The sequence below is a fragment of the Episyrphus balteatus genome, chromosome 2 (assembly GCF_945859705.1).
Source record: "Episyrphus balteatus chromosome 2, idEpiBalt1.1, whole genome shotgun sequence".
NCBI lineage: Eukaryota > Metazoa > Arthropoda > Insecta > Diptera > Syrphidae > Episyrphus > Episyrphus balteatus.
In genome coordinates this window covers 122,046,455-122,061,262 of record NC_079135.1, presented here as the reverse complement: position 1 = coordinate 122,061,262, position 14,808 = coordinate 122,046,455, and the positions used below count along the sequence as shown (strand labels likewise).

Here is a 14,808-nt window from a genome sequence, read left to right as displayed (position 1 = left end):
TCATCTAGTAATATTTGTTCCATGCCTACTCGATATGACGTCTTGGGGAATGTGGTGTATATTTTCTTATCACCTCACTCGACTTTGCTTTTAATGAAAACAAACTTATTTATTGTTTAACAAAATCAAACAAAATATAATTTATCTTTTATTGTAAACATTTTAAATGTATTTCATACATCTGATATTTTCACACCTTTGCTGAAGAACCAAATTGCAATTTAGATGTCGTCAAGCTATTTGGTGAAAAAGCACGACGCATTAGATCAAGACCGTAGCCAGAAAAAAATAAATATTTTAGAAAGAATTTCCAACCCAAAATCTTAAACGAAAGGTTCCATCAATTGAATTAAGGAAAAAAAAAACTAGTCATTGGTTTACTTCTTTAAAAAAGAACAAAATAAAACCTAAAACCTACGTTGTTTATGACAAAATCAAACGAACTCGCCAACCTCCCTCTCCTGATAATGGCCCTGGCATTTATTAAACTAAATGCGGCGCAATGTGAATTAGTTTTCTCCGTCAATATGCATGGCAAAGCAAAAAGGAAAAACAAAAACAACAACATCACAACTACTTGCTCTTGGACACCACTGCCAAAATAATTATGATGTTTGGCTGTCTATTTTTAAACTATCCTTTGTATTGTGGCTCGTGTAAGAATTAATGTATAACAATTTTTTTGTATACAGGCAGTTTATTGGTCGACTGGGAATAATCAAAATTTCGACAGTTAAACGAGTCTTTTGTACATTTTTTATTCGAAAGTTGTTATAAAAATGAGAATGACTCTCGCAATATCATGTTAATTGTCTCCTAAAAGGGGGTTCTTTATAGTGGAGATAATGTGCTATTTTTTTCATTTTAATATAATTGAACTAATAGATTTAGCAACAAAAGTCAAATTGAATTTAGAAAAAAGTCTCAAGCGTGATAAATAAAATTTTTGTTTGTGAAAAGACTTACACACGCCATGTTCAAATAAGAAAAAAAAAAACGATGAACTATTCGTGGCAGAAGCGTTTGATTTGAATAAAAAAAACTGCAAAAGTTGCAAAATAATGAAACGAAGATTACATTTTTTCACACGACTTGTGACTGCACCTTTACATACATACATAATTATAATTTTTATGAAAAAAAAGGAAGAAAACAACATCTGAAATCGAACGAAACAAGAATGCAATTTCATTTTCTTTATTAAAAATCCATTTTTAAAAAGTTTTCAATTTTTTTTTTAAATCCAAAAATTATTTTTTCACAATTTTATTTTTTAGCTTATATAAAATTAACTAAAAGGGAACAAAAAACTGCTTCGAGTTTCGAGTCTTACCCGGATACCCGGGTACCCGGGTACCAGAATGAAAAATTGTTTATAAAATTAGAAAATTGATATTGTGTGATGAATAGCACAACATACGTATAAGATTGGTGACAAAAGGTGTGTTTTTTTGTTTATCTATATAGATTTTGTGCAAAAAAACGACTCCGAATTGGGAAGGCCATTACATACATGTTGGATGCAAACAAAATTTTTCACAAAAAACACAAAAACCATTTGTATGGCCATGGCTTTCAATTTTATACCTATGGTGTGCTATTCATCACACAATATCAATTTTCTAACTTTATAAACAATTTTTCATTTTGATACTCGGGTACCCGGGTATTCGAGTAACAAAACAAACGGGTACCCGGATACCCGGCTACCCGGGTAATACCCGAAAATACGAGTACCCGGGTACTCGGGCGAGTACTCGGGTATCCGGGTATCAAGAGCTCTAATTCAAATAATTGATTTAGGCCCGATTTTTTAATCGTCAGTTAGACTATCAGAAAAATAAATGTCAATATAAAAAAAAAAAAACTTTTATTCCTAGGAATAAGCTCTAACTAAGGTTTATCTGACTATTGAAAAATTGGCCCTTAATAAAAATTATTTATTATCCGAATAATGTATTTATTCCTTATATTATAACAAGCAGAACAACTATAAAGATCGATATTAAAATTCACTGTAAAAGTATTAATTGACATCTCAATGAAAGCAAACTCTTGACCTTCTCCTTAGGTCCACAATATTCACCCTTTTTTTTTGTTCGTTTATCCTTCAAGGTAATCTAGATTTTTTTCAGAAAAAATATAAATTGAGATACATATCTAATTCTTTTTACTTATCTTGATCATTATTGTTGTTTGGATTTATATAGATTCAATGATAAGATATAGTGTAGTTGTTCTAAAAAAGTCCTGAAAACAAAATTATTAAACGAAATAAAAACAAATCAAATGTTTATTTACATAAACTACACACATGGGAATAGAAAAAAAATATAATATTTATATTTATCTACTTAGTTAAGATCAAATCAATTATATCGTTCTAAACAGAGCAGAAGAAGAAATGTATAAACAAGCAATAATTTTTTATTGTTTTTATACACGAATGGTGGTTTTTGTACCTAAAAATAGAAGTGCTGCACTTTTACGTGTACTGAAATCTTATACTAACAAAGTCTTTTTTATAAGTTTTGGTAACTCTTAATCTGGTTGGGACAAGTAGTATAAACAAAAATAAACGTGTTGAACCACTTTTTTTTTTTACATTTTTGTGGTGAACGTCAAACGGTACAAATAATTTTTATTTGCGATGTACTTCAAATGTTTATACTTTTAGTCAATGAATAAATAATAGTTAATAGTATTTAAGTTTCATGCTGGCAATAGTTTTTCATAAAAACATTTCTGCATCAACCGTTGGTTAAAGCTGATTAAAGGATAAAATTTATACAGGGTGTCCCAAAAGTTTACGTCGAAACGAAAACGGTAGATAGGATAGGTGATGACAGTTATCAGAAAAATAATAAAAAAAAATCGCAGCCATATATTTTTGGAGTTATGGGCATTTGAAAAAAAGTCGAAAAAATGGTCACCCTGTGACGGTTTTTCATGTGCCGTGACTACAAATCTTAATTTTTCTCATTTTTTTCTTTTGTTACGGAACCTTGAATAACCTTGCTATCAAATGCATTCAAAAATTTTAACTCAGCTGCATCAGTTTTAAAGAAAATATTTCTTTTTTACCCAACTTAGTACTAAAAGTTTTTACATGACTCTAATTCAATGAGCCGTAGTGTAAAAAAAATGCACTACGATGTTTCGGCAAGTTGCCTTAAAAGTTGGTGTGTTCAATTCTCTTTTCAAAATGGTATAACATTGTTGGGAATATTTCATAAATAACACAGATCAAATTTTTTTTCTTAAGAAATCCGACTCTTTTATGAGGTAATTTTTCCATATTATTCAAGTGTTACCCTTTCAGAACCTTTCACAATAAAAAAATTTAATAATATGGAAAAATTACCTAAAAAAAAGTCGGATTTCTTAAGAAAAAAAATTTTATCTCGGTTATTTATGAAATATTCCCAACAATGTTATACCATTTTGAAAAGAGAATTGAACACACCAACTTTTAAGGCAACTTGCCGAAACATCGTAGTGCATTTTTTTTACACTACGGCTCATTGAATTAGAGTCATGTAAAAACTATTAGTACTAAGTTGGGTAAAAAAGTAATATTTTCTTTAAAACTGATGCAGATGAGTTAAAATTTTTGAATGCATTTGATAGCAAGGTTATTCAAGGTTCCGTAACAAAAGAAAAAAATGAGAAAAATCAAGATTTGTAGTCACGGCACATGAAAAACCGTCACAGGGTGACCATTTTTTCGACTTTTTTTCAAATGCCCATAACTCCAAAAATATATGGCTGCGATTTTTTTTTATTATTTTTCTGATAACTGTCATCACCTATCCTATCTACCGTTTTCGTTTCGACGTAAACTTTTGGGACACCCTGTATAAATTTTATACTTTAATCAGCTTTTAACAAAGGTTGATGCAGAAATGTTTTTATGAAAAACTATTGCCAGCATAAAACTTAAATACTATTAACTATTATTTATTCAAAAATCAAGATTTGTAGTCACGGCACATGAAAAACCGTCACAGGGTGACCATTTTTTCGACTTTTTTTCAAATGCCCATAACTCCCAAAATATATGGCTGCGATTTTTTTTATTATTTTTCTGATAACTGTCACCACCTACCCTATCTACCATTTTCGTTTCGACGTTAACTTTTGGGACATCCTGTATATCAATAATTCTGGCACTTGGCTGAACTAAAGGAATGTCAATTTTGCCGGATTTTTATATTGGAGGATATTTTAAATTTGTAGTATTCATGGCCACAGTGACTTCTCTGGAAAAAAAAGATATTAATCTCGATTTAAAAATTATGTATAATGAAAGACTGGGTCGCCAGTACTTGCTCTTTTACTTCAAAGTGTTTATATATTTTATTTATTATATTTAGCTTAATAATAAAATGTATCCTTTAATATTATAAGAACTGTCTTTATATAAATAATAAAAACAAGCTTAAAAAGATATACGAGAAGAGCCGATATTAATTTCTGTCAAAAATTTGAAGTTCCTTCACGACTGTCTTGGAGATCAGAAAGCTATAGGCGATAAATAGGTCGCCAGCTTGTAGATTAGGAGTTTCGTTTCTTCTCTTCATGAGGGGGTGAAGGCGATGAAAGGCATGGTTGGCTTTTTTGAGAAAAAGTTTACGTTGAAGAGTGTAAGTTAAACCTCAGGAGCTCGTTAAAGTTGATACCTAGATACTTGATATGCGTTTGGCTTGCATTCTAGTTCTATCTGAAAGTGACAATGTAATGCTTCTACAGTTTCCAGCTGATCGGCTGCCTCGTCCTGCTCTTCGTCTAAGGCACAATAGTTCCAATTTGGGATGAGTTAATTCTGATACCACATTTACAGTAGAAATTATACATGCGCTTCGACTTCCTTTACTGGGCTAGGAAAACTCCATAAGTTTTTTTTTTTCAAAATCCTAAGTACCGTTAATTTTCGTCGTTAAAAAAAAAAAAAAACTAAATAGTCTCCAAAAAATGAAACACCAAGTTTGAAGTGAATAAATCCACCCATTTAGTTTGTTTTTACTAAAAATGCAAATACAGATAAATTGTCTGATAGACACAGAATAGCAGGACCCACTCTTTTTGCATTGCCTATCATCGTTGTTTGATTTAATTGTTATACCAAGTAAATTTTTTTTTGCGAATGCAATGCTTGACAAAAAAAACAATATTGAAATCTGTTTGTCGAATGCACAAGATTGACAGTCTTCATAATAAATACAATATTATTACAGAGAACGAAAAAAGTACTTGACTTTGAAAATAAATTTGTATACACATCTGTTTTCAATATTTTATTTTTGTTTTACTTTGAAGGTATTTTTGTGTGTCGTGTCTATAAACAATATTTTTGTTTTGCTACAAACTGCCAGTCTAGCAGAACAAGACTTAAATAAATCAAATATAAACAATCATTCAGCTTTTGCCGGTAGATTTCGTTGCCAAGGTGAATTTAATATTGACAATGAAGCTTCCGATAGTAATTATGAGAAAAAAATCAGTTGTTTTGAAATGGGACAAGCGTTTTGCTTTGAAACAAAAAAGAAATAGGCAAATAAATTAGCTAAATACATAAAACAATGTCTACTTGTGTTTTAGAGAATTATTTATTATTAAATTTAGTCAATGTTTTCGTGATATTAAGTCAAATTTGATAAGCAAAATGTTTATGTTTTGCTAGGTCAATTAACTCATATTTGATCTGCTCCAAATAATAGAATAAAATACTGTATTCTAATTTTAACTACAAAAGCATTTTCCATCTAGCTAATTCCTAATGTTAAACCTTTAGATATAGACGTGATACTATGCTCTACTCTACGTATTTTAATAAGGCCACACCCTCTCCTTTAGCAAATTCATAAAGTAAAACTAGCTATTTCTAGCATAAAAACTTTAAAATTCTAGTCATTACTATTGTCGGCATATTTGTTTCTAATCAAAAGTAATTAAAAGCTGCGTCACGTTTTGATGAGACCTAGACTCGATCACCATCACAATGTAGAGAAACATTGTTATGTTACATTTATTCTACAAATAGTGTAAATCAAAGGCCATTCATAAAAAAAAAAACAACCAAGAAAATTAGACCTTGTTTTTATTTTCTCAAGAACTTTATTCCTATCAATATCAATTATATTAATCAAATTCACATATTTTATGATTAACACCAAATAAAAATATGAAACTACACGAGAACATAGAACATTTTCAATAAAAATAGATGTCAATATAAGAGGTAACATCTTCACTTCTTATTGACGGAATTATTAAACGAAAACTGCTTTTAAAGTACAATGTTCGAACTAATGACACTTTGTATATATTGTGTATCAATTCGTGTAGGGTAATTTAATCAATTAATATTTCAAGTGATATATATTTATTGATGGGCTTATGAGTATACCTATCAATCGATTGATTTTAAAGTATACACCTAACTATACAATACGGATCATTTGATTTGGCCTACAAATAGTATAAAAACTTCGTTTTCGTTAAGTCAAAATGCAGAATACACAGTGGTTGCGAAACGAATCACCTGTAACGACAAAATTTGAGCTTTTTTTGGGACCAAACAAGATTTGAATTTTCTCGAACACAAATTTTTTAAAAATTGTTTCCAACAAGATGAAAGACCAATTCTTTGACTTGATTTGCATGTGACCCATTAATTGATGTGATTGTTGGTCCTGTACCGTGTTCCTTAACTTTATCACTGGCAATAAAAATGCTTGAATGACTAAAGAATCTATTGAGTCCCATAAAAGTAAAACGAATTTCTTTCAAAATGACAATTTCTTAGTTCATATTTTGAATTTAAACTAAATTCTGCATTATTTATGGAATAAAATAGATCTTATAAATTTCAAAAATATTTATCGTCAGTGATAAAGTCACTGAACAAGAAGAATACTGGTGTCTTTCCCGACTTCTTTGAACATTTTACCATTAATATATCAAAATCGGCTATAAATGCACTCCATGGGAATTTGCTTATTGTGTCGGCCTTATAATTGCTACCATTGCCATATTGTTTAATAGTTCTTCGTGAAAATTGTGTATAATATTTTTGGAATGTCATACTTTAATGAATCATTCATTTTAATAAATAGTTTTAAATAATGTGGCCTCAAAAAATTCACGAAAAAATGCCTTCTTTACTATGAACTAACATCACCCCCATTTTTGGAGCGAATTCGGTATAATTTGTATGAAAATTTGCCAGGACCTTATGATAGAGGAAAAATTATTAAAAAAGATAAAATTGATGGTATCAACTCATGTTTAATTGTTCCCTCTCTCAATTATGAAAATCCATAAGGCTACAAAAATAAAAAAAAAATTAACCCGTTACCGCTATTTTCGAAATGTGACCAATTTGAAAGTCTAACTAGACCCCCTATTTCTGGGATAGCTAAGAAAACGGATACACCGGTGTTTAAAAAAATACTTGCACACAAATTCAAAATAATTAAGTTAAATTAATTAAAAATTGCAAAAATACACTTGTTATAAGAACACGGATTTTATTTGGCGAAATAAAAAACAATATGGATTTCGTGTATCCTGTGGTATAAATACACTTTCAAAACTGATTGGTCCCATCGAAAAAATTCTCAGCCTTTTTTTTGTACATTTGCCTGGGCTATTCGTCCATAAGCTTAAAAATTGCAAATTGCTCGTCTTATTTACTGGCTGTTTACTCATAATATTGTTTTTGAAATTATCAGTCATGTTGTGTCCAAAATACCAATTTCTACATAGTTTTTGTATTATCATCTTATTTTTGAAATCAAAAAATATTTCATAATTTAATTGATGGATCATTGAAGAAATTGCATTTTTGTTTTAACGGCCTAACCTAGTGATTCGTAGTGTACTCTTACATTAAGATGAACATTAAAATTATCGATGAATTTCCTGCCAGCTGTGTCCCTTATAACGATAATAATAATAATAAAAATATATTTTACGATCAATTAGTTTTGTGTGTTTAAAGTATTTGAATTTGAATTTATTGCAAAATAAATGACAAACAAATCATTTTCGCACGCAAATGTTTGTTTATGAAATTTCTTAAATAATTCTAACCTACGTGTATATGCAAACTTGTATTTCAATTTTGAATAATCTGAGTTTGGTATTGTTAAGTTGAGACATACGGCATTCTTAAAAGCAACCACATTGTTACAATTGAAGCGAATGCTAATTGACGAGTCGTCAAACAATTTAGTTTTTTATGAATTCTTGGTCTGAGTCATTCTTTTAGCTATTTTTACTCTTTCAATGCAAACATCAATTAATAATAATAATTAAATTTGAGGACGGAAGAAAGTGGGTGGGCTTGTTGGTAAGAGAACAAAGAATTTTTATTTCGGATTATTCTGTTTCTTTCTGCTTCGAAGACAAATCCTAATTGGTTCGCAATTATCTTGCAGATAAATGTTGATATGAAAAAAACTAACTACTTTAGGGTCATTGAACCAGACCTATTTATGAAGATGATGATTAAATTAGGAATTTTTGATTCAAAAATGTAAGTACATAATAATTCTTCTCATTGGTAAAACTACTTTTTAAACGAATCTAACTTCTCACTCTACTCTTCAGAATTGATTAAAAACAAAATTTGTCTAGTTTTAAATAAATTATCAGCTTAAAAACATCTCGATTAAAAAAAAGTTTTAAAATTACTAACAGTACAGTTTTCGGAGTGAAAGCAGGCTATTTCGTTGTCTGCTCAAATATTCCTCGGAACAAACATTGAACACTCTTCCGAATTTCGTTTCTTCGGGATCAATGATGCCTTAGTTTATTGGATTGGAAGCTTTTTCTCAAGTCATTCAATATAAAAGGTATACGTATTTGGCTGATTCAAATATTAAATATTGGTATTTGGCTTTCTTTCTAATATTTTGGAATAATCTTTTCACTTAATACCATCAGTGAAGCAATAAACGTTGTCAAAAATGCCTGCCTGGTGTTTATTATATTTTTTTTTTGCGTTGATTGAAATTTGCCTTTCTTTCTTATAAGCTATAATATACAAAATGTACATTATTTGAAATCTGAGACCTGTACCTTTTACTGGCCGAAATAATGCAGCTTCCAATGGGACTCATAAATTGATGTTTAAGGAGAGTGATGTAGTTGAAATAGTTGTTTCAGTTCTAAATATATAATTGGAGTTCATTTCCCATATTGTGCAGAGCTAAAGTATTATTTTTTCTGTTTTTATAAACAAAAATATTTATGCATAATCAAAACAACAATAGTAATAAATTACTATTTGTTTATAATCTTCTTCCGCTTTGATTAGAGCTATAGCTCATTTGACCTTGATGTTAAAAAAAAATTAGTCTTTCTCGCACTTGTGTTTACATTTACATTTGGTTTGTTTTCATTTTATTATCAGCAAAGTTTAATAACATTTCATCTTCAAAATCAAAATATCTTATTTTATCGAAATGAAAATATTAGTAGAGAAAAAAAAGTATTCATTTACAAAACAAAACAACAAAAACAAATTTCTAGCACGAATAAGTCTTTTAAATTTAAGATTCTAGTCGATTATATGTTTGAAATCATTAAAAAAAAATGTTGTTAACAATATTGGGGGACAGTTAGTAGACAAAAGTTAATAACCAGCACAGTCAATCAAAGCTTGATTTCATTGCGATTTCAATAAATTTCGGTTAGGCTTTGTGACATGTTCTAGTTCTATAATTTTTTATCGATGTATTTTTGATAACATTTACTAATTAATTGGAGAGTTATGGCTATTATAACAAAGATAATCTTTTAACTAGTTAAGACTCGAACATAATATTGGTATTTGTTGTGTGACTTTTTTTTGAAGTGAAAACTTCTTTAGTATCGTAGTGATTTGAAACAAGATGAAACGAAAACGCGACACGACTTCAACTTGTTATAACTTTTTTGTTTTAATAGATAGATAAAATGAAATGAAATTGTACTGTAGGTAGGTAATTAAATATATTATAACTGTACAAAATTTCAATTAATTTCATATTCAAAATTTAGAGATAACGGTAAAAAGATGTTCTTTTCCAACACACGTTATATCTTTTGATCTAGTGCACATACAAATTTGATTTAACTTTAATACGCATGCTGATAACATAACCTTTTATTTGATATATCACACATAACGGTACGTGCTCTACAAGTTACACAATCTTAAATTGAAAAATACCTCAAAACACCTGTGGAGATCTGTTGGCGATGACCAGCTACCAGTGTAGGAAGTACCGTAATCTCAGTCTGGAAATTCGACATGGTTGACTTTAAAAAATTCTAACTTCTCTTGTAGACATCTTTGAAATAAGATTTATGCATCATTATACAAGGTGAAACAATAAGCTTTCACATGGTATAAAATTTTGTATAGGTTGTTAAACAAAAAAATTGATTTAATAGCATGAGAACATAAAACTTCTTCCTTTTTCTCGGCGCTGTTATGATCTCGATGTCGAGGGGATCATAACTATCCCACGTAACTGCTTCACACTAGTGATCCGCCTGTGGGGTTCGCCGGGTTGACCTCAGAAATCGGCGCCAAGCCTCCCGGTTTTGTATTGTTCCATTTCTAAGGCCAACTGAATGCTGGTGGTTTTGCATTTGCTTGTACCAGGAGTTTTTAGGCCTACCTTTCTTTCTATTTCGTGTTGGAACGTTGTATGATATTGCTTTTTTGACGGGGTTCTCAGGATCTCTCCTTTGAACATGGCAATACCAACTGAGTCGGTCGTGTTCAATTTTTTGGGAGATGGTGTTTTTAACATGAAGGCTTCCTCGGATCTTCGTACTTCTAATTCTATCAAGCTTTGTTACTCCTGCTGTCATACGAAGCATCTTCATCTCAGCTGCCGTTAACTTACTCTCATACTTTTTGTACATTGTCCAACATTGTGAACCGTATGTGAGTGCTGGACGCACAACTGCGGTGTAGAGTCTTCCTTTCAGCTTAGGGGGCATTTTTCGATCACAGAAGATGGCAGAATTTTCCCGCCACTTCATCCACCCTACGCTTACGCGATGATTGATATCGTCATCACAAGTACCTTCGTTATTTATCATAGACCCCAGATATTTAAACTTTTCACACTTGGGAAGCACTACACCATTCAAATAAATGTCAGGAATAGGCCTGTGTGGATCAGAAAATGGGCAGCATAGGTATTCTGTCTTTTTCGCGCTTATGCGGTACCCACTACCTTCTAGAACATCCACCCATACATCAAGTGCTCGTTGCAGGGATATCGGGTCTTCACTTATGATGGATCCATCGTCAGCAAAGAATAACTGATGCACTTTTGGGTCCGTCACTTTGCCTTCAAGCAGGTAATCAAGAACGGTAATAAAGAGCAGAGGACTCAAGACGCTTCCCTGGTGTACACCTACTGTGATTTCGAATTCTTCGGTGACTCCAGCTGCACATCTTACTTTAGTTACTGCTCCATCATACATGTCCATAATTATCCGCACATAGGTTTCCGGAACTCCTCGTTGTCTGAGGGCCACCCATATCAGATCTCGTGGTTGTCGATCGAATGCTTTTTCAAAATCAACCAATACCACATGCAAATCCTCCAAGGAATCTCGATGTTTTTCCATAATGATTCTTATACTCTGGATTGCATCTGTGGTTGATTTACCCGCAACAAACCCGCACTGGTCATCAGATAGCCTTATTATTTTTCGCAGTCGGCTACCCAAGACTCGCTCAACGATCTTCATGGTGTGTGATATCAGCTTAATCGAACGGTAATTATCACAGCTTCGAGTATCACCCTTTCCTTTGTATATTGGAAGAAGGTAACTTTCCCTCCATTGATTAGGCATTCGATCACCTCGTATAAGCTTGGAAACAAGAACCATGAGCCATCTAGACCCGATGTCTCCCATCTTTTTCCAAAACTCTGAGGGTATTTCGTCTGGCCCAACAGCTTTTCCCTTTTTGGAGTATTTTACAGCCTCACTAACTTCTTCGACTGTGACATCGGATACTTCGCTTAAGTTAGGTGAAGCTATTGGAAATTGTAGCCTTGGAAATTGTTCATTTAGAAGTTCGTCACAGTACTGTCGCCACCTGTGGAGGATTTCGTCGTTTTCCACAAGTAGTTGGCCTTGAGCATTGTTAATAAACTTCGGCGAACAGATCTCCTGAGCATTTCTTCTTCTTTGAGCGGCTATTTTGAAGATGGTTGCGCCCTTATTCACGTTTTGTCGTAGCTCTTGAATAGCACCAGCAGTCGGGGTAGAAATTACATCTAGCTCCCGATACAGGTCTTCCGTATTCTTGGCTTGAATTTGGGCACATATCTTCTTCGCTTCTTTCTTGTAGTTTCTGTATTCCACTTCGAGGCGTGACTTTTGCTCTGTATTATTAGAGGGGCACTTCGACCAAGCTTTGAAAGCCATTTTCTTTTTACTTACAACTGCTTTAGCTTCATCATTCCACCACCATGTTTCTTTGCCTTGTTGGTTGTGTCCTTTTGAAACCCCTAACAGTGTTTTGGCTTTTTCTATGCAAGTTCGCTGTAGGAGGTCCCACATACTTTGTGCTGTACTCTCTTCATTTCGAAATATATTGGTGTTGTTATACAGATAGTTTTGCATATTCGAAATAAAAGCTTCGCCTTTTTCCTTATCCAGATTATACCATTTGATCTTCCCAAAAGTCTTTGTCTGTTTGTTGTCGTTCACTGTCTCCATAAAAAATTCTGTCAGTAGGAGACGGTGTTGGTGGGCGATCGCTTCTCCCAGTATCACTTTACAATCCTTGACCCGAGGTTTCATGAAACTAGATACCAAATGGTAATCAATCTGGGTCTCATTTCCACCACTGCTGTAAGTGACCAGGTGTCGGCTTTGTTTGATGAACATGGTATTTAGTACGATAAGACCATATGTTTTGCACGAGCTCAGGATGTCTTCACCAGGAGAGTTCCTAGTGCCGTATCCGAGGCCTCCATGGCAATCTTCATAGTCTTCGTTTGTTTTCCCGACATGTCCATTTAAATCTCCGCCCACGAACAAAAACTCTTCCTTTGGGATGTCCTTAAGTAGGTTGTGAAAATCAAGCCAAAATGCATCTTTTTCCACCTGCTCACATCCAATTTGGGGAGCATATGCAGTGACAATATTCCACAACTTTCCTTTAACATGAGAACATAAAACTAAATGTTTTTTTTGCTTTTTTTGATGAAATTTCATCGAGTTTAAAAAATTCTAGCTCTTTTTGTAGATGTCTCATAGACTTGATCGATATATATAAGCCAATAAGCTTTCAGATGGTGTAGGTTATTATAGGTTGTTAGGGAAGAAAATGGATTTAATAGCGTGAGAAGACAAAAATACGTGTTTTTTTCGCTTTTTTGATGGAAATTGATTGAGTTCAAAAAATTCTAGCTCTTTTTGTAGATGTCTCATAGATCTGATAGATATATATACTTTGAGCTTAGACAATAAGCTTTCAGATGATATAAAATTTAGGTATATAGGTTGTCATATAAAAAACATGGATTTGAAGGTGATAGAATAAAAATAGGTAGATTTTTTCTATTTTTTTTTTTTTTTGCAAGAAAAATGATTTTTTAAGGTTTCACTTCTACCACGTGTGAATTGCACACATGATTTTTTTTTTTTTGATTTGAGAACGGAATTAAACTAACGTAGGATCTGTATTTGTGCCCATGATTATGAAAGTGGACTAAGTCACTTTGTGCATTGTTTAAAGAAAAAAAAACATAATAATTTTCTTATAATGATTTAATTATATTTCTTTTATGAAATCACTAGAGGAGCAATAAAGAAGTTTATTTACTGCAATTTAGCTTTCCAATAAACTTTACCCCTTAAATAATAAATATTTTTAGGCTAGATTTGATGCCATTTCTAGGAGTGACTTAGTCCACTTTCATAATCAAGGGCACATTTAATGTGTAAGATGGTAAGTAGGAAGAAATGGTGGCCTTTAGTGCACCTGCTAAGAAAAGCCCATTTAGCGCCGTCACTCTTGTGACTTTAATTGCTTTTGGAATGGAAACGTGTGTTTCTCGCCAATAGAGGTAAAAACTTGATCACTTATCCCTTTGATCATGAAGAACTGTTGTTCTGAACCTACCCTGATTTGATACCTGCATGGACTAACTTAGTTATGCAATGGTAAGTGGCGGTAGGAATGCTGAATGTTGGCCCCTTCCCAGTACACCAGTCCGCGTAACGACTTATCACGCTGACGTCCGCTATATTTGGTTCGAAGACTGGTGGTCTTAGCTTCGGCCCCCATTCATCTTGTTATCTCTTAAAGTTTGACAAGGGGTTTCTGTTAATTTTAATTAATTGCTTTTGGAATGGAAACGTTCAACCTTGCCGGGCTAATATAGCGGTGTATTAATTACTTCAAATTTCAATTGGTTCTTATAGGAGGATGTTTTGATTCTATCGATTGTTCCTACCAGTTCTGTTTTTTCAGTTATTGACAGCCATCAATTACACAGCCCAAACAATTTTATTTATCTGGGCGTGCGACTATGTTAGAAAACAAAAGTTGTCTATTTTGCCCTATCACGTCAGGTTTTGGAGATAACCTCAAAAAAGATGTTCATTTCAGGTTGTCTGTGAACTCTTTTTGAATTTATATAGAAAACCTGACGTGATCGAGTGAAACGGACTTAGGCCAAAAAATCACAACGGACCAATAAGTGGTCTAAGTGTGTCAGTCGTTTTCCTGACAGCCATGTCTAGGCCAAAAAACCATATTATAAACATATTTCC

The 14,808-nt window shown here is 32.4% G+C and overlaps 1 protein-coding gene across 1 annotated transcript in view; it reads left to right on the top strand.

Annotated features, from left to right (window-relative positions):
• Positions 1-14,808, top strand: part of LOC129908727 (amyloid protein-binding protein 2) — a 33,646-nt gene that overhangs the window by 9,028 nt on the left and 9,810 nt on the right. The window lies entirely within an intron of this gene.